The following is a 20,809-nucleotide window of genomic DNA, read 5'->3' as shown; positions in this document are numbered from 1 at the left end:
CACATATCATCTGTGTCATGGTGCACCTGAACGTGCAAATGATACCTGCGACTTACATACTTCCAAGGTGGTCTTAGAGAGCAAGCGACCTTGCGCCTGAACAAGGCGGTGGGCATAGAGCTATGCATTTCAGCGTCCCCACGACAAACACCCTAAAGTTTAACTCTTTATGCCGGAAGTTTGGGAAACTCGCTTCTGATGCATGCTTCAATGATGAAGCTTATAGTTTTGTCTCTGGGCTAATTGATCAGGGAAGTGTTGGGGTTGCTACAATAAAAGCTAGAGCAACTGATGGGGTTGCAGGAGACAAAGAAGCCCAAGGTCATGCAGCAAATGAACAAGTCTCAGGTGGTCCAAGTACATGTCAGCAGGATCCACCCCCCGTAGGACTGCGGAACCCACCAAAGTCAGCAAAGAAGGGGGGGGGGCAAAGGAGAAAGAGAAGCACAGGAAGCCACTAATTGAGATTCAAGAAGATGAAATGAAGAAGAAAGCAAAGAAGGACGCGACAAAAACAAAGAAAGCTTCAAAGCCAAGGGAAAAGAAGACTCCATGAAAATATTGTGAAGATGAAGATCACAACGTGAAGGATTGCCAACTCCTTGCAGTTTTTCTTGCTATGAGTGCGAGAGTGAAAGCTCTGTGTGTCGAAACAATCCTTACACTTTAGGATATTTTTGTGAGGGAAAAATGATGAACTGCCTTGTAACACCCCATGGCTTATGATAAAAAGTTGTGTTGACTAGCTGTGAATGTTTGTTTTGTGGGATTGCAACATATTACTACATGTGTGGTTTGAAAAAAAAAGCAGAATGTTCCTTTTTACAAGAGTTGATTTAAAAAAATTCTTATTGTTATATGTTTGTGAGAGCTTACTTTTTGTAGTATGATGGTGCCAAAATTTGTAGATTTTTTTTAAAAAAGCAGAATGTGGGTTTTTCCTTATTTATTTTTAAAAAATAGTACTCAATGGTTGTTGTAACCACAACTTGATCCATGTTTAAAAAGAACATGTTTTAAGCTTTTGAAAAGCATGGTTGAAGCTTTTGAAAAACATGGTTGAATCTTTTTGGAAATATGGTTGAAGCTTTTAGGAAACATGTTTGAAGCTTTAAGAAAACATGTTTATAAGATTTCTAAAAAGCATGGTTGCAGCTTTTTGAAAACATGGTTCAAGCTTTTGTAAACAAGGTTGCAGCTTTTAGGAAACATGGTTGAAGCTTTTGAAAAACATGGTTGAAGATTTTGAAAAACATGGTTGAAACTTTTTCAAAATATGGTTGATACTTTTTCAAAATATGGTTGCAGCTTTTAGGAAACATGGTTGAAGCTTTTGAAAAGCATGGTTGAAACTTTTTCAAAATATGGTTGAAACTTTTAGGAAACATGGTTGAAGCTTTTGAAAAACATGGTTGAAGCTTTTTAAAACATGGTTGAAACTTTTTCAAAATATGGAATAAACTTTTTCAAAATATGGTTGCAGATTTTAGGAAACATGGTTGAAGCTTTTTGCAAACATGGTTGAAGCTTTTTAAAACATGGTTGAAGCAAAATAACAAGTTTGAAAAGGAAAAAGCCTTGAATGATTTAAAGTGTTGATTTAGCTGTACAACAAAAGTTGGGAAAGGAAGCTTATTTATATTATGCTTCCAGCAAAAATATTGTAGGGATGTAGCTAATTTGCAGGTAAAAATGTATATTTTGGCTCTGCAACAAATCTAACAGAAGGTTGTAGCTATTTCATGTGAGCTTCCAGCAATTTAAGTGTGTGACAAGAGTATCATTCACATATTATTTTTAAGAAAATATGTTTTGAGGGGAAAAATGCACAAAGATTCCCTTGAAACTTCGATGGATGAAGTTTGAAATATTTTCATATTTCAGAACCAACGAAACAAAAAACAATTGTCAATGCATGATCATGTTGGCAAACAGAAGAACGCATCCATTAAAAACATAAGTGCATCATCCAAATATCAAGTTATCATCAGTTTACATACCAAAAGGACACATATGTTTACTGGAGGTACCAGCAGTTTACATACGAACGCGCACTACTCTAATCCTATCAGAACGCTACCACCTTGGACATGATCTAGACCTAACGAAGAAACAAGCTTGTTCATCTTGAACCTTCCAGAAAATCAAGCCGCCAACTCATCCTTGAACGCCCGCTCCTTTGGGGCATTGTTCATTGGGTGACTGAAAAGGTTGTATGCCACATCCATGCGGTATCGTGCCATGTCTTCCTTAAAAAATGAATACAAAAAGTAAGCAAGTATGATACTAGTTATTCTTGTGTTGCATGAGTATTGAAAACAAAAAGTAAACAAGTATGATACTAGTTATTCTTGTGTTGCATGAGTGATGAATGCAAAAAGTAAGCAAGTATGATACTAGTTATTCTTGTGTTGCATGAGTATTGAAAACAAAAAGTAAACAAGTATGATACTAGTTATTCTTGTGTTGCATGAGTGATGAATGCAAAAATTTCACATCCATCCACCATAAAAAATTGATATGGATGTAGCAAAATTATGATATGGATGAAGCAAAAGAAGAATGTAGTTGTAGCACACTAGACATATGGATGTAGCAAAAAAGCCTAGTAGGTACAAACTTAAACCACATATGAAGCAAAAACAAAACATGGTATTCTTCTGTTGCATGAGTATTGAAAACAAAGAAAGTAGATTGTAACAAAATGACAAGACAAAAAAATTAAAAATGTGTACCTTCTTGAACTCTCTCATTAACTTCCCATCATAGTTCTCCACATATTTGAGCCCAAAAAAGCCACAATCACATCTGTGAGATAAAAAAAGTTCTCCATCATACTTCCCATGCGTAGTTGAAAAAACAAAATGTTGAAATGGAACACATGATTGAAGCAAAGTTCAAAAAGAAAACTCACAGGGTATCTTGCTTTGGGTAATCCTCTAGGTCAACACGGGCGAAGGATCCAACATTGACATTGAATTCGCTGCACTCGTGTGCGAGGGTTGCAAAGTTTGTGATCTAGCACCGAAAACACACACAAAAGTTTAAAAAATAAAATGAGGTGTGTAAAGATGGCAATATGGCATTTATGTAGATGAATCAGAAGGGTAAACAGAAAAAATAGAGAGCATGAGCCTACCAGGTTATTGGCTTGCTTCTTCAAAGGATATTGTTTTCCTTTTGAATGGATCGAGTCAAATACATTCCACTACTTGTGAAGCAAGTTTGCGCAAACAACTATCCAATGGCAATCATGAAAAATTGTGAAAAAGAGCTAGAAAAAAATAAAATAAAAGGCAAAAAGGTATCAGAACATGTAAAAAATGTTACAGCCGTGTCACATCATTGGTTCATATTTGAAAGTATTTTGTGGTGTGAAACAAAAGAAAGCTCTCGTGAAACTTACGAGGTCAAACTTTTGAACCTTGAACTTTGTCATAGCCATTTCAAACTCAGGCATGAGTTTTGCTGGTTGGAAGGTTGATGGGTCTTGTTTTAGTAGGATCTACATACAATAAAATGATTAGTGTGTGTTGCAACAAAAATGTGAAAGAAAGAAAGGAATGAAGCATTGCTTGTTTTTACAAAAACTTACCCCCGGGTGGACTGAGAAAATGTATTTCTTCAAATCCCTTTCTTTTGCTGCACGGGATGCGAGGTTGTTCATATCGATACATAGTGACATAACCTCATCATTCATATCCCCACGAGGCTTCAAGCATACAAGGAATTTCTTATATCCAATGAAAAATCCACCTAGCTTGATGAAAGGTGTCCTGTCACCATAGATGCAACCGAATGAATCATTTGTTTCGAGTAGAAAAAAATAAAAAATAGAAAGCAAAAACATATAGGGCTTAGGTAGCTCACACTTGTTCATTGGGTTGTGATTTCCTCAATGGTTTCCTATGCTTTACAAAATTCTCATACATTTCTGCAGCCTTATCGACCTTTTGCTTCTTTGCCTTGGTATTTTTTATGGCTGGAACTTTGGCCATCCTCTTCTTCCTAGTGTTCTTATCATGTGTGCTAGGGCCACAGCTTGCATGAACAAATTGGTCTTCTGTAGCGACCATCTTAGGAGCTGTAGCAAAAAAACAAAAATGAATGATTTTGCAAGAGATTGTACAAAAATAATTTGCTGGAACCACACAAATGTGAAAAAATGATATGGAGAAAAACAAAAAGAAATGATTCAAGAGGAAGGAAGCATACTTGGGCTGTCATCATCGTCTGAAATAGGAAACACGGGGATGTTTGCATAGATGGGGCTGACTGTGCTCTTCTTGATTGTAGGCTCATCCGTGGAATGCATCATCTCATAGTCTTCGGAGCCCTTTGGGAACAACTCACAGGATGGCTCGTCGTCCCAAATGCCGGCTGTCGCACTCCTGGGTGCATCATAGAAGAGTGGGGGCTGTGAGGTGAGGCGTTGCCTTTCATCTCGAAACTCACTCCTTGTTGCTCACGAGTTTACGCAGCCTCTGTTGCAACTTGTAGGTTCAATCCAGTGACTTCATCCTTGTTGATGCTAGGTGTTGTACCTTGAGCTTGAGCTTGAGCACCAATGATAGGTGCTTCAAAGGAAAAGTTGGGCTCATTGGTAGCTGTGATGGCATCTCCAACATCACGAAGGAGAGCGGCCATCCGGTTGCACTGCAATCCCTTTAAACATTGTCCAAACTTTCCTACTACACCATCCACCTCTGCTGCAAAAATACCCTTGTGCTTGTCATAGAGCATTTGAAACTGAGTTGGTACCTACAAGAAGGCAAGTGTCCAACATTTTAGTGACAAGTATATCCAGATTTTGAGAAGTATGGATGTAAAAAACACAAATGTGGGTGTAGCACATTAGAGGTATGGATGAAGCGAGAAACAAGTAGGTGTGCTGCTGTGTCACTATGTATCAAATAAACAGTGTGATTGTAGCAATTTACTGTCATGGATGAAGCATAAAAAACAAATGACCTATACCTCTAGGTAGCAAATTATTGATATGGATGTAGCAAAATTATGATATGTTTGAAGCAAAAACAGAATGTAGTTGTAGCATACTAGACATATGGATGTAGCAAAAAAGCCTAGTAGGTATGAACTTAAACCACATATGAAGCAAAAACAGAACATGGTTGTAGCACATCAGAATGAGGGATGCATCAAACAAAATATACACTTGCAACTGGGTATAGTAAATAATGCAAAGCCAAAGGTAAACAGGAAATGAATACAAAAGAAAAAGATAGTGTAGATAGGGAAACAATACCTTTAGATCTTGCATGCTAGGGAATGATCGATGCAGCCAATCGTTGAGCGATGATGATAGGTGTGGTTTAGCATCAACATTTTGTTGAGCCTCGTTTTATTGAGAGTCCTTTGCTTGAATGTCATCGCCTTGAATTTGGCTTCCTTGGCCACTAGTTCCTTGGCCACTAGGTGCTTCAGCACCAAGTCCCTACCCACTGGCTGCTTCAGCACCAACTTCCTGTCCCATGAGTTGTGCTGCATAGGGGGTGTTGCACAAACTCCGGATCTAGGAAAACAAAACATGAGGGGAAACAAATAAGAAGGCTGCCATAACCTAAATGGAAAAGCAAAGATTGCTACATGCAAATTCAGTGAGCAAAAAACAAGGGGGGTGTTAATACTCCATTGGCAAAGGAAAATACATAGGCGGGATGTAGCAAAATTACTTGGGTGTGTTTCCCGTAGAAAGGTTGGACAAGAGTGAGCTTGTTCTTGTCAACTTTATCCAACCAATCAAAATCCTTTTGGCAAACAAAGCGTATCCTCGGCACGGAATAATCAATGGCATGCTTATTTGGGAGGCCGGCCGGGATATCAATATGATCCATGTATATGATCTGCATAGAAGGGAAAAATGACATTAGCCAAAAAAACATAAATGTGAGCTACAGAAATGTACAAAAGGTTTCATGCAGCAAAGAAAAAGATCGAGGTATTTCATAATGTTGTGTTGCATACCGCTAACATGGGAAGGCATGAAGCGATCTGAAACTCTGCTGCTTTTTATGTATTTGCTTGCATCCTCTTCTTCTCTTGAAAGACTCCAACCTCCTCCATCACTTGTGCCAACAAGTGCTCATCCCAAGAGAATTCATGCACCAAAGACATATCTTCCAAGGAAGCTAGATACTCGAGATTGCCTGGGCACAAAACTATTGCCAACGCAAGGAGTTTCCAAGTCCTATTTATCATAACCACCTCCTCATCGTTGCAACTAGTGAGCAACTTGACAACATGGGCGATTGGAGCCCTGTTCCCCTCCTTGTAGATGCTGCGAAGATCATGTTCATCACTCTTCTTAAGAAGCTTCACAGGTCTATCACCAGATGGCACATTGAAAATTCTTTTCACCATGAGCTTGTTGAAGGTGATGGACTTGTTCTTGTGTTTGAACTTAGAGAGTATGTGATTCGTGTTCATCACAACAAACTCAATGAGCTCATCGGGCACCTTGAAAGACCGTATGTCCAACAAGTCTCCAAACGGTCCCTGCCTTATGATTCTCCATTTTTCTGGTGATACTTGCTTCCCAATCTCAGCCAACCTTTTTGAGTTAAACCTTGACTTAAAGACACATATATTGCCTTTCTTCTTGATCTTCTCCTTAACCTTCTTGCTCCCCTCATTCTCACCAGAGGTGCCTGCAACATATGCGAAAAGGAAAAAAACAAGTCAATAAAACCCTAAAACTGCATCATCAGTAGCTAGCAAAAAAACATACATGAACACCTAAAAAAATCTGTATGGAACACCTACAAAAAAATCGGATTTTTAGTTAAACATACATAAACTTGCTAAGGGGTCATGAATGTACATATTTGTATGCAACACATAGGGATTAAACAGTACGTTTAGGTGACCGACAGCCAATTAGCATCACCAGGCACAACACCTGTTGTGTTCCAGTTATTTAGGGAAGGAACCCTGTTGTGTTCAATAGATGCAAGCAAACACCAACAGACCAATCATCAGTAAGAAGTGATTGACTTGTAGGCTTATTAACTAAAATACTGCATAAGGCTAGGTATGCAGGGCTATTTGATATTAATAACATCAATAGTAGCGCGTTGATGCCGATGGTGCTCAGTTATCAGATGTATAGATGTACCAACTAGACTGTATATATCTATATTCAGCACATACATCAACATAGCCCATTGGAAGAAGGGAAACAGAACATTTAGCATTACTAAATTGTAATTTCTGAACAAATTAAATGATAACCTTATTTAAATTCTGGAATTTAAAGAAATAGGCAATGAAATTCTCCTAGTTGAGAAGATAGTCATCTTGTAGGGCATTGAATTGACCCATGCTCAAGCTCAAAATAGCTTAGCAGTTTAAAAAACAAGGTACTAGAAATTCAGTAGATTGCAAGGAATACAAACTTCCAGGCAAGAGGTCAGGTCACCACTTGATCTTGGCACCAACCAGATCAGGCAATTAGCTACTATATTAAAAAACTACTAAGAATTTTTGAATGAGTTCTCAAGATTTATCCGCCGCATACACAGTTGGCCCCAAAATCGGAAAATTAGCTTCCACCGCTTGACGAACAGGGAATTAATGATCTGGTACTAGAAATAGATCATTTGAAATACTATAGGGCAACAAAAAGTAGTTGCCAAATGCTTTGGCATCACAAACCCTAAAATCGTGGAAGAACAGATCCCTCACAAACCCTAGGTCCTAGATCCTCTGCTTCAATCTGACAAAATCGTGGAAGAACAGATCCCTCACAAACCATAGGCCCTAAATCCTCTTATTCAACCCATGACCACAACCTGACAAATGCATGCCGCATCATCTACCCCCCCTGCTGAGACAGCCGGTAGGAAACCATGACCACGCACCACATCACCAGATCGCTAAGGGGTGGAGCAAGGACAGATGCAGGGAGAAAAGCACGGGCGCAGGCGGAAAAATTACCTGCCGAAGGATCCATTAGACACAGGGGAAGGGAGATCCGTCTGATGATCCACAAGTATAGGGGATCGCAACAGTTTTTGAGGGTAGAGTATTCAACCCAAATTTATTGATTCGACACAAGGGGAGCCAAAAAATATTCTCAAGTATTAGCAGCTGAGTTGTCAATTCAACCACACCTAGATAACTTAATATCTACAACAAGGTATTTAGTAGCAAACTAATATGATAGTAGTGGTAACAGGGGCAAAAGGTAATGGTAGCAAAAGTAATAATTTTGGTGTTTTATAGTGATGCTAACAATAGCAACAGAAAAGTTAATAAGTGAAGAACAATATATGGAAAGCTCGTAGGCATTGGATCGGTGATGGAGAATTATGCCGGATGTGGTTCATCATGTAACAGTCATAACATAAGGTGACACAGAACTAGCTCCAATTCATCAATGTAATGTAGGCATGTATTCTGAATATAGTCATACGTGCTTATGGAAAAGAACTTGCATGACATCTTTTGTCCTACCCTCCCGTGGCAGCGGGGTCCTAGCGGAAACTAAGGGATATTAAGGCCTCCTTTTAATAGAGTACCAGACCAAAGCCTTAACACATGGTGAATACATGAACTCCTCAAACTATGGTCATCACCGGGAGTGGTCCCGATTATTGTCACTTTGGGGTTGCCGGATCATAACACATAGTAGGTGACTATAGACTTGCAAGATAGGATCAAGAACTCACATATATTCATGAAAACATAATAGGTTGAGATCTGAAATCATGGCACTCGGGCCCTAATGACAAGCATTAAGCATATTGAAGTCATAGAACATCAATCTCAGAACATAGGGGATACTAGCGATCAAACCCTAACAAAACTAACTCGATTACATGATAAATCTCATCCAACCCATCACCGTCCAGCAAGCCTATGATGGAATTACTCACGCACGGCGGTGAGCATCATGAAATTGGTGATGGAGGATGGTTGATGATGACGACAGCGACGGATTCTCCTCTCCGGAGCCCCGAACGGACTCCAGATCAGCCCTCCCAAGAGAGTTTAGGGCTTGGCGACAGCTTCATATCATAAAATGCGATGAATCCTTCTCCTTGATTTTTTTCTCCCGAACATGAATATATGGAGTTGGAGTTCAGGTCGGTGGAGCACCAGGGGGCCCACGAGGCAGGGGGCGCGCCCCCCACCCTTGTGGCTAGGGTGTGGGCCCCTGGCTTTGATTCTTTCACCAGTATTTTTTATTATTTCCAAAAATAAGTTCCGTGGAGTTTCAGGTCATTCCGAGAACTTTTGTTTCTGCACATAAATAACACCATAGCAATTCTGCTAAAAACAGCGTCAGTCCGGGTTAGTTCCATTCAAATCATGCAAGTTAGAGTCCAAAACAAGGGCAAAAGTGTTTGGAAAAGTAGATACGACGGAGACGTATCAACTCCCCCAAGCTTAAACCTTTGCTTGTCCTCAAGCAATTCAGTTGATAAACTGAAAGTGATAAAGAAAAACTTTTACAAACTCTGTTTGCTCTTGTTGTTGTAAATATGTAAAGCCAGCATTCAAGTTTTTAGCAAAGATTATGAACTAACCATATTCACAATAACTCTTAGGTCTCATGTTTACTCATATCAATGGCATAATCAACTAGCGAGCAATAATAATAAATCTCGGATGACAACACTTTCTCAAAACAATCATAATATGATATAACAAGATGGTATCTCGCTAGCCCTTTCTGAGACCGTAAAACATAAATGCAGAGCACCTTTAAAGATCAAGGACCGACTAGACATTGTAATTCATGGTGAAAGAGATCTAGTCAAGTCATACTCAATGTAAACTAACAGTAATGAATGCAAATGACAGCGGTGCTCTCCAACTGGTGCTTTTCAATAAGAGGATGATGACTCAACATAAAAGTAAATAGATAGGCCCTTCGCAGAGGGAAGCAGGGATTTGTAGAGGTGCCAGAGCTCGATTTTGAAATAGATATGAATAATATTTTGAGCGGCATACTTTCATTGTCAACATAACAACCAAGAGATGGCGATATCTTCCATGGTACACACATTATAGGCGGTTCCTAAACAGAATGGTAAAGTTTATACTCCCCCTCCACCAACAAGCATCAATCCATGGCTTGCTCAAAACAACGAGTGCCTCCAACTAACAACAGTCCCAGGGGAGTTTTGTTTGCAATTATTTTGATTTGATTTGCATAAAGCATGGGACTGGGCATCCCGGTGACCAGCCATTTTCTCGTGAGTGAGGAGCGGAGTCCACTCCTATTGAGAATAACCCGCCTAACATGGAAGATACAGACAACCCTAGTTGATACATGAGCTATACGAGCATACAAAACAGAATGTTTATTTGAAGGTTTAGAGTTTGGCACATACAAATTTACTTGGAACGGTAGGTAAATACCGCATATAGGTAGGTATGGTGGACTCATATGGAATAACTTTGGGGTTTATGGAATTGGATGCACAAGCAGTATTCCGGCTTAGTACAGGTGAAGGCTAGAAAAACACTGGGAAGCGACCAGCTAGAGAGCGACAACAATCATGAACATGCATTAAAATTAATCAACACCGAATGCAAGCATGAGTAGGATATAATGCACCATGAACATAAATATCGTAGAGGCTATGTTGACTTTGTTTCAACTACATGCGTGAACATGTGCCAAGTAAAGCCACTCGAATCGTTCAAAAGAGGATACCACCCTATCATACCACATCACAACCATTTTAATAGCATGTTGGCACGCAAGGTAAACCATTATAAGCTCCTAGCTAATTAAGCATGGCATAAGCAACTATAATCTCTAATTGTCATTGCAAACATGTTTATTCATAATAGGCTGAATCAGGAATGATGAACTAATCATATTTACAAAAACAAGAGAGGTCGAGTTCATACCAGCTTCTCTCATCTCAATCAGTCCATCATATATCGTCATAATTGCCTTTCACTTGCACGACCGAACGATGTGAATAATAGTAATAGTGCACGTGCATTGGACTAAACTGGAATCTGCAAGCATTCAATGACCAGGAGAAGACAAGGCAATATGGGCTCTTTTGTCAGATCAACAATAATGCATATAAGAGCCACTTTAACAATTTAATTATGGTCTTCTTCTATCGACCCCAAAGAAAACAAAAGAAATAAAACTATTTACATGGGAAATCTCCCAACAAGAAAAAGAAGAACATGAAATCTTTTTGGGTTTTCTTTTTAATTACTACTACAAGCATGGAAATTAAAACTAGCTAAAATCTACAACTAATTTTTTTGGTTTTTCTTAAGGTTTATTTCAAACACACAAAAAGAAAGCATAAAAAAGAAATAAACTAGCATGGATATTACAATGAAAAAGTATGAGCACCGACATCTAGCAATGAGTGTTTGAACATGAATGTAACGTTGGTGAGAAATACGTACTCCCCCAAGCTTAGGCTTTTGGCCTAAGTTGGTCTATTGCCACGGATGGCCTGGCGGATATCCAAAGTTGTAACTGGGGTCGTACTGTGATGGATACTCAGATTGCCACTGGCTGGCAATCACCTCCGGATCCCACTGGTAATTAGACTGTCGTGGATGATCAAATTGTGGTTCCGACTCTGGCTCTGCAGCTGATGTAGGGTTCCGGTAGGCGTGAATGGCCTCCAATGGAACAAGGTACTTGCCTGCAGATAAATCAAACAAGGAAGGAGCAGGCAGGGTAATAGTCTTAGGATGATGTTTATCAAAGAACAATTTGTATTTAAGCTCCCTTTCCCTATTATTTACAATAAAATCACGCGCTACCATACTCTTATAATCTAAATAAACAGTAGGCAGCAATTTTTCTTCCTTTTCATTGTGCCTAATAGGTATGTTATAGTATGCAGCAAGGCGTGAAGCATAGACACCTCCAAAGATGGGGCCCTTTGTATGGTTCAGACTTAACCGTTTGTCAATAATACCGCCCATACTAATAGATTCGTCATGGAATAAACCATGGAACAAAATAATAATATCAGGAACACTAAGGTTTTCACAGTTTCCGCGACCAATTAAGCAACGACTAGCAAATATTGCAAAGTAGCGTAAAATAGGAAAATGTATGCTAGTGATTCTTGCATCGGAAACTTTCCTAGTTTCCCCTACAGTAATAGTGTCAATAAACCCATCCACATCTCTACGACGCGGTTCCTCTAAGCTACCCTCGAAAGGTATTTTGCAAACCCTGCAAAATTCATGAAGTGACATCTCCTTATGCTCATCATATAAATAAAATTCCACCGTAGGTGGTGAGCTCCTAGCATGGAAATGAAAGTTTTGCACAAAGATATTGGTGAGTAAGAGATATTGTTCGCGTTGGTCATGGAGGAAGGCGGTGAGGCCTGCATTCTCAGCTAATTCATAGAAATCATCATAAATCCCGGCTGCTCTCAAGAAATCATCACAAGGCCATTCACACGGCCGGACCCCCGCGGTGCGAGGCAGATTATATTTGGGCCTCTTAGCTTCTTCACTTTGCTTTTCCTCCGAGCTTTGTCTCGACGAGCCCCTCAAAAATCTCTTCAACTTTTTTTGAAAATTTCTGAAATTTTAGTAACTTCAAAATAAAAGTGAACCAAACTCAACAGTGCCTAGAGGCAATATCATGCATCAAAACTACTTTTGACCATATAAATTTGACATGCAAGCTCAAGAACATGGTCACCTAGGCAGCACAAATTTGCAATGAATAAAGCACTAGAACAAAAACTAATTGGATCAATGGAGGAGTCACATACCAAGGAACAATCCCCCCAAAGCAGTTTTGTGAGAGGTGCTTTGAGCAAGGAGATCGAAAATCGCAGCAAAATGAGCTAGAACTCGTGCTTGAGCTGGCTGGTGATTTTTTTGGGAGGAAGAAGAAGTGTGTGGGTACATGAATAAGTGGAGGGGGGCAACTGTGGGCCCACGAGGCAGGGGGGCGCGCCCTCCACCCTCGTGGCTAGGTGCTTGCTCCCCCTGCTGTGTTCTCAGTGCCAGATATTCTCAAATATTCCATAAAAACATATTTAAATTTCAGGGCATGTGGAGAACTTTTATTTTTGGGGTATTTTTATATTGCATGGATAAATCAGAAAACAGACAGAAAAAAAACTATTTTTACTTTATTTGAACTAAATAACAGAAAGTAAAAGGAGGTTATAGAATGTTGTGCTTTCTAACTTCATCCATCTCATGCTCATCAAAAGGAATCCATTAACAAGGTTGATCAAGTCTTGTTAACAAACTCATTTCGAGTAACATGAAACCGGAGAAATTTCGAATAACACTATGTTACCTCAACGGGGATATGCACATCCCCAATAATAAGAATATCATATTTCTTCTTGACAGTAGGTAGAGGAAATTCAAAACCTCCAAAAATAATCGATGGAATTTTCCAATAGAGTTTATGCTATGAACTTGAGGTTGTTTCCTCGGAAAGTTTACCGTATGCTCATTGCCATTAACATGAAAAGTGGCATTGGCTTTGTTGCAATCAATAACAGCCCCTACAGTATTCAAAAAGGGTCTTCCAAGAATAATAGACATACTATCGTCCTCGGGAATATCAAGAATAACAAAGTCCATTAAAATAGTAACATTTGCAACTACAATAGGCACATCCTCACAAATACCGACAGGTATAGCAGTTGATTTATGAGCCATTTGCAAAGATATTTCAGTAGGTGTCAACTTATTCAAGTCAAGTCTACGATGTAAAGAGAGAGGCATAACACTAACACCGGCTCCAAGATCACATAAAGCAGTTCTAACATAATTTCTTTTAATGGAGCATGGTATAGTGGGTACTCCTGGATCTCCAAGTTTCTTTGGTATTCCACCCTTAAAAGTGTAATTAGCAAGCATGGTGGAAAGTTCAGCTTCCGGTATCTTTCTTTTATTAGTGACAATATCTTTCATATACTTAGCATAAGGATTCATTTTGAGCATATCAGTCAAACGCATATGCAAGAAGATAGGTCTAATCATTTCAGCAAAGCGCTCAAAATCCTCATCATCCTTTTTCTTGGATGGTTTGGGAGGAAAAGGCATGGGTTTCTGAACCCATGGTTCTCTTTCTTTACCATGTTTCGTAGCAACAAAGTCTCTCTTATCATAACGTTGATTCTTTGATTGTGGGTTATCAAGATCAACAGCAGGTTCAATTTCTACATCATAATCATTGCTAGGTTGAGCATCATCATGAACATTATTATTAACATTATCACTAGTTTAATGTTCATTACCAGATTTTGTTCCAGCATCAGAAATAGAAATATCATTGGGATTCTTAGGTGGTTCAGCAATAGGTTCACTAGAAGCCTGCAAAGTCCTATCATTTTTCTTTTTTCTTCCTTTTAGAAGGACTAGGTGCATCTATATTATTTCTCTGAGAATCTTGCTCAATTCTCTTAGGGTGGCCTTCAGGCTACAAAGGTTCCTGAGTCATTTTACCACCTCTACTCATAACTCTAACAACATTATCATTTTTCTTACTATTTAATTCATTGAGCAAATCATTCTGAGCTTTAAGTACTTGTTCTACTTGAGTGGTAACCATAGAAGCATGTTTACTAATGAGTTTAAGTTCACCTTTAACTCTAGACATATAATCATCGAAGTGTTCTATCATATAAGCATTTTGTTTCAATTGTCTACCAAAATAATCATTGAAGTCTTCTTGCTTAACGATAAAGTGATCAAACTCATCCAAACATTGGCTAGCAAACTTAGTAAGAGGGATTTCAGCTTTATCATATCTATAGAGAGAAATTACCTTTACTCCCCGTGTCGGGTTATCAAGACCATGTGTTTCTTCAATAGGTGACGGATTAAAACCATATATTTCTTCAATAGGCGGTGAATTAAGACCATGTATTTCTTCAATAGGAGGTAAATTCTTAACATCTTCAGCTTTAATACCCTTTTCTTTCATGGATTTCTTTGCCTCTTGCATATCTTTAGGACTGAGAAATAGATCACCCCTTTTCTTCGGAGTTGGTTTAGGAATAGGCTCAGGAGTTGGCCCTGGAGGTGTCCAATTATTTTCTTTTGTCCACATATTATTCAATAGAATTTCAGCTTCATCCGGTGTTCTTTCCCTGAAAGCAGAACCAACACAACTATATATGGAAGCATCGGTTAGTCCATTATAAAAGATACCAAGTATTTCATTTTCTTAAGAGGATGATCGGGTAAAGCATTAAGTAATTGGAGAAGCCTCCCCCAAGCTTGTGGGAGACTCTCTTCTTCAATTTGCACAAAATTATATATATCCCTTAAGGCAGCTTGTTTCTTACGAGCAGGGAAATATTTAGCAGAGAAGTAATAAATCATATCCTGGGGACTACGCGCACAACCAGGATCAAGAGAATTAAACCATATCTTAGCATCACCCTTTAATGAGAACGGAAATATTTTAAGGATATAGAAGTAGCGAGTTCTCTCATCATTAGTGAACAGGGTGGCTATATCATTTAATTTAGTAAGATGTGCCACAACAGTTTTGGATTAGCCATAAAAAGGATCAGATTCAACCAAAGTAATTATATCAGGATCAATATAGAATTCATAATCCTTATCACTAACAAAGATAGGTGAAGTAGCATAAGCAGGATCATATTTCATTCTAGCATTCAGAGTTTTTTGTTTAAGCTTAGCTAATAATTTCTTAAGATCACTTCTATCATTGCATGCAAGAAAGTCTCTTTTAGTTTCTTCATCCATAACATAGCCCTCAGGCACAATAGGCAATTCATATTTATTAGGAGAGCCTTCATCATCACTTTCATCAATATTACCAGTTTCAATAATTTCATTGTCTCTAGCCCTAACAAGTTGTTCATCAAGAAATTCACCAAGTGGCACAGTAGTATCGAGCATAGAAGTAGTTTCATCATAAGCATCATGCATAGCAGAAGTGGCATCATCAATAATATGCGACATATCAGAATTAATAGCAGAAGCAGGTTTAGGTGTCGCAAGCTTACTCAAAATAGAAGGTGAATCAAGTGCAGAGCTAGATGGCAGTTCCTTACCTTCCCTCGTAGTTGAGGGATAAATTTTTGTTTTCGCGTCTTTCAAGTTCTTCATAGTGACCGGCAGATATAAATCCCAAGTGACTCAAAGAATAGAGCTATGCTACCTGGCAATGGCGCCATAAAATAGTCTTGATAACCCACAAGTATAGGGGATCGCAACAGTTTTCAAGGGTAGAGTATTCAACCCAAATTTATTGATTCGACACAAGGGGAACCAAAGAATATTCTCAAGTATTAGCAGCTGAGTTGTCAATTCAACCACACCTGGATAACTTAATATCTGCAGCAAGGTATTTAGTAGCAAAGTAATATGATAGTAGTGGTAACGGTGGCAAAAGGTAACGGTAGCAAAAGTAATATTTTTGGTGTTTTATAGTGATGACAACAATAGCAACGGAAAAGTAAATAAGCGAAGAACAATATATGGAAAGCTCATAGGCATTGGATCGGTGATGGAGAATTATGCCAGATGTGGTTCATCATGTAACAGTCATAACATAAGGTGACACAGAACTAGCTCCAATTCATCAATGTAATGTAGGCATGTATTCTGAATATAGTCATACATGCTTATGGAAAAGAACTTGCATGACATCTTTTGTCCTACCCTCCCGTGGCAGCGGGGTCCTAGCGGAAACTAATGGATATTAAGGCCTCCTTTTAATAGAGTACCGGACCAAAGCATTAACACATGGTGAATACATGAACTCCTCAAACTATGGTCATCACTGGGAGTGGTCCCGATTATTGTCACTTTGGGGTTGCCGGATCATAACACATAGTAGGTGACTATAGACTTGCAAGATAGGATCAAGAACTCACATATATTCATGAAAACATAATAGGTTCAGATCTGAAATCATGGCACTCGGGCCCTAGTGACAAGCATTAAGCATAGCAAAGTCATAGCAACATCAATCTCAGAACATAGGGGATACTAGGGATCAAACCCTAACAAAACTAACTGGATTACATGATAAATGTCATCCAACCCTTCACCGTCCAGCACACCTAAAATGGAATTACTCACACACGGCAGTGAGCATCATGAAATTGGTGATGGAGGGTGGTTGATGATGACGACGGCGACGGATTCCCCTCTCCGGAGCCCCGAACGGACTCCAGATAAGCCCTCCCGAGAGAGTTTAGGGCTTGGCGGCAGCTTCGTATCATAAATGTGATGAATCCTTCTCCTTGATTTTTTTCTCCCCGAACACAAATATATGGAGTTGGAGTTGAGGTCGGTGGAGCACCAGCGGGCCCATGAGGCAGGGGGCACGCCCAGGGGGCAGGCATGCCCCCACCCTCGTGGCTAGGGTGTGGGCCCCCTGTCCTTGATTCTTTCGCCAGTATTTTTTATTATTTCCAAAAATAAGTTCCGTGGAGTTTCAGGTCATTCCGAGAACTTTTGTTTCTGCACATAAATAACACCATGGCAATTCTGCTGAAAACAGCATCAGTCCGGGTTAGTTCCATTCAAATCATGCAAGTTAGAGTCCAAGACAAGGAAAAAAGTGTTTGGAAAAGTAGATACAAGGGAGACGTATCACCGTCCTAGGGCCAGTGCTCCAGATCTCAGGCACCGCCGACGCCATCGCCCCTCCGGTCGCCGAAAGCTGCTGCCCCTCTATTCCCCTCTCTCAGTGACGCGAAATGACCCCCTCGCGACCCCTTCGTGAATGGTTGCAACAAAAACTGATGGAGCAACTAATTGGATTGAGGCCAGACACATGGCACAACATCTATCCTTGGATCTAAAGAGATCCAAAGCGCAAAGCGAGTCCAACGGAATGGTTCGGCCGGCGCCCCAGCCAGAAACGATTCCCATAAAAAAATGGCTCCTCCTAATGGATTTCTGACATCTCAGTCCCATGCAATTGTCAACGTAGTCAATAAACGATAGAATTGCACAACGAGCGGCTGACACCAGGGACCCAGCAGCTCGCCCAGTTATTTTTGTTTTGGGTTAATTTGATAAATGCCACTCCAAATCTGGTGTTTCCGAGAAATGCCACTGCAATTTCCAAAGTTTGAAAAATGCCATTTCATGCCATTTCCAGTGGCATTTTTCGAAGTGTGGAGTGGCATTTTTCAAAGTTTGCAAATTGCAGTGGCGTTTTCCAAAGTTTGCAAAAATTGCAGTGGAATTTTTCAAAGTTTAGAAATTGCAGTGGCATTTTTATGAATTGCGATAATTGGAGTGACATTTATCTAATTTGTTTTTGAGATGGAAGCAGGGTGTCACTGGGTTGTGCGGGGTACTCTGGCCTGTCTAGACAGCCTTCTCTTTTATGTTTACCACAGACCAGCCCAGTAGTTCTTTTCTTCTCTGAAAATGGCTAGCCCATTTTTTTTTGTGATTTGCCAAGTAAGTCGCTTTGTCAGGCCCGTTGGGCTGCAAATCTTTCAAGAATAGGAGAGCTTCATTCGGCTGGCCGAGAAAATGGCCTATTAGTAAGGAGAAGTGGGTTGTACATTTTTAAAACACATCAAACCGACAATTATTTCAAATTTCTTTTTTTCATTTCGAGATTTTAAATTGCATTGATTTTTATGCATGGACAATTTGTTGGATTTTATATTGATATACATTTAATTTTAAAATCAGTTTGAACGTGACTCAAAATTTTGGGATTAAAAACAGTTCGGACCGCACCGAAATATGCAAAATTTCGTATAATTTTTTAACCGTGGCCACAATATGGGCTGTAATGCTAACAAAAAGAATATGGGCTCCAAAAAATCTTAAGTATTAGCAAATGGGCTGTAAATTATTAGAAATAATGGCAGATGTTCCGTATGCTGTTTTCCACAAATTTGAGGCTTTGCTAAAAAAAAAAGGTTGACGCACAAGCAGTGACTGTTGGATGTCCATCCAACGGCAATCGTGCTTCTTCAATCTCTGTTCTTCTTGCTCCAGCCGCTCAAACAAGCGCCGGCGGGACTGCCTCCTCCCTCCTCCTCGCAGCCGGCTGTGCTGTCGCGCAGGCCTCACCGCCCCATCGTACTCCCATCGCTGGCCTAGCCATCCCTCTACTCACCCACACTGCTGTTATTCTCCGGCGATGGCAGATGAACCAGTAAACCCTCGTACAGTCGTACTCCCCTCCGCGTGGGAAAAAACTGTCGAGTCTTCCTTGGCTCTGTGTCATTCCCTTCCTAGGCCTGGCCGTCGTCCACCGCCCTGGTGCTCTCGGCACGGCCTGGTCAACATGGTCAACGACCGACATGCATCTGAAGTGGACTGTACGTGTAGAGGCTGACAGCTGGGTCCACGGCCGCACACAAGGAAATGCCTCCTTATTACGCGCAAAATAATGATTCCTCCACCTGACATCTGGGACCCACCGAAAGGGCCTCTGTATTCCGCGAAAAAAATGTTACCGCCGCTGACAGCTCAGACCCACCAGCTATATCTTCGCACGCAAGGAAGTGCCTCCTTATTACGCACAAAAAAATGAATACTCCCCCAGCTAGCTGGGACCCAGTATAGTGGGAGGCTGACTTGTGGGCCTTCTAAGTTGACGGGGACGGAGGGCTTTGTCAACTTAGTCAATATGCACAATTCTAGCTCCAGTGACCATATGATGTCCATCCAACGACCGTAGTGCTTCTTCAACCTCTTGTCTTCTTGCTCCAGCCGCCCAAACCAGCGCCGGTCGTGCCTCGTGCTCCTGCCTCCCATGGCCGGCTGTGATGCCGTGGAGGCTTCACCGCCCCTACTACTCCCACCGCTGGCCAGGCCATCCCTCTACTCACCCACAGCCCTTGTTATTCTATGGCGATGGCAGCCTCACACCGCAGCGAACCAGTGAACCCTCATACACCTCTACGCATGGGAATCCACTGTCGCGTCTTCCCCGGCTCCACGTCGTCCCCTTCCTAGGCCTCGCCGTCGTCCACCGCCCTGGTGCTCTCGACGCGGCATGGTCAACGTGGTCAAGGAACGGCTTCCATCGGACATGGACTGTACATGGAGAGGCTGACAGCTGGGTCCACGGCCGCAGCAAGGAAGTGCCTCCTTATTACGCGGAAAATAATGATTCCTCCACCTGACAGCAAGGACCCATCGGACGGGAAACCATATTTCGCGAAAAAAACGTTTCCCCCTTGACTGCTGGGACCTACCAGCTACATCTTCGCACGCAAGGAAGTGCGTCCAGGCAAAAAACAACCGATTCGGCCCCTGACTGCTGGGACCCACCATCTACATCTTCGCACGCAAGGAAGTGCCTGACAGTCGGGACCCACCTGGTCGAAGCGTACGTAGCGTTGTCATTCTGGTCGCGAACGTGTACATACATACTGGTCGATGTAGATGCGCGCACACACGTACGTACAATGGCCAGTGTGCAAGAAATAAAATATGGCCACGTACGTACATACGGGCGGGGTCTCGAGCGCCTACTCCCGCATACGTATGGCCAGGGCTCGTGTACATGGCTGGGTCAGAACGGAGAAACTGCGTCATCGTCGTGTTCATGGGGAGGCAACGGAATGCCTCGTGTTCATCAGGAGGCAACGGAATGCGTGGGAGCCAACTGGCTTGGACGGAACAACCGATGGAAACGAGGACTGGCGTACCGCACAACGGAGGAAACGGCCTTGTGTTCGACCGGCCATGTTCGAAACGGGATCCTGTTCATCGGGAGGGGTCTGGCGTACCGCAAAATGGAGGAAATGGACCTCCTACGGTCGAAATGGGGTCCTGTTGATCGGGAGGGGTGTGGCATACTGCAAAACAGAGGAAACGGACTTGTGTTGGAGCGCTA

The 20,809-nt window shown here is 41.0% G+C and overlaps 1 pseudogene; it reads right to left on the bottom strand.

Moving 5' to 3' along the window:
• Positions 1 to 2,191: 2,191 nt before the first annotated feature.
• The window catches only part of LOC119283474, a 135,079-nt pseudogene continuing 116,461 nt past the window's right edge, over positions 2,192 to 20,809 (bottom strand).

The sequence above is a fragment of the Triticum dicoccoides genome, chromosome 4A (assembly GCF_002162155.2).
Source record: "Triticum dicoccoides isolate Atlit2015 ecotype Zavitan chromosome 4A, WEW_v2.0, whole genome shotgun sequence".
NCBI classification, from domain to species: Eukaryota; Viridiplantae; Streptophyta; class Magnoliopsida; order Poales; family Poaceae; genus Triticum; species Triticum dicoccoides.
The sequence above is the reverse complement of the archived record's forward strand: the minus strand, read 5'-3'. Positions and strand labels throughout refer to the sequence as shown.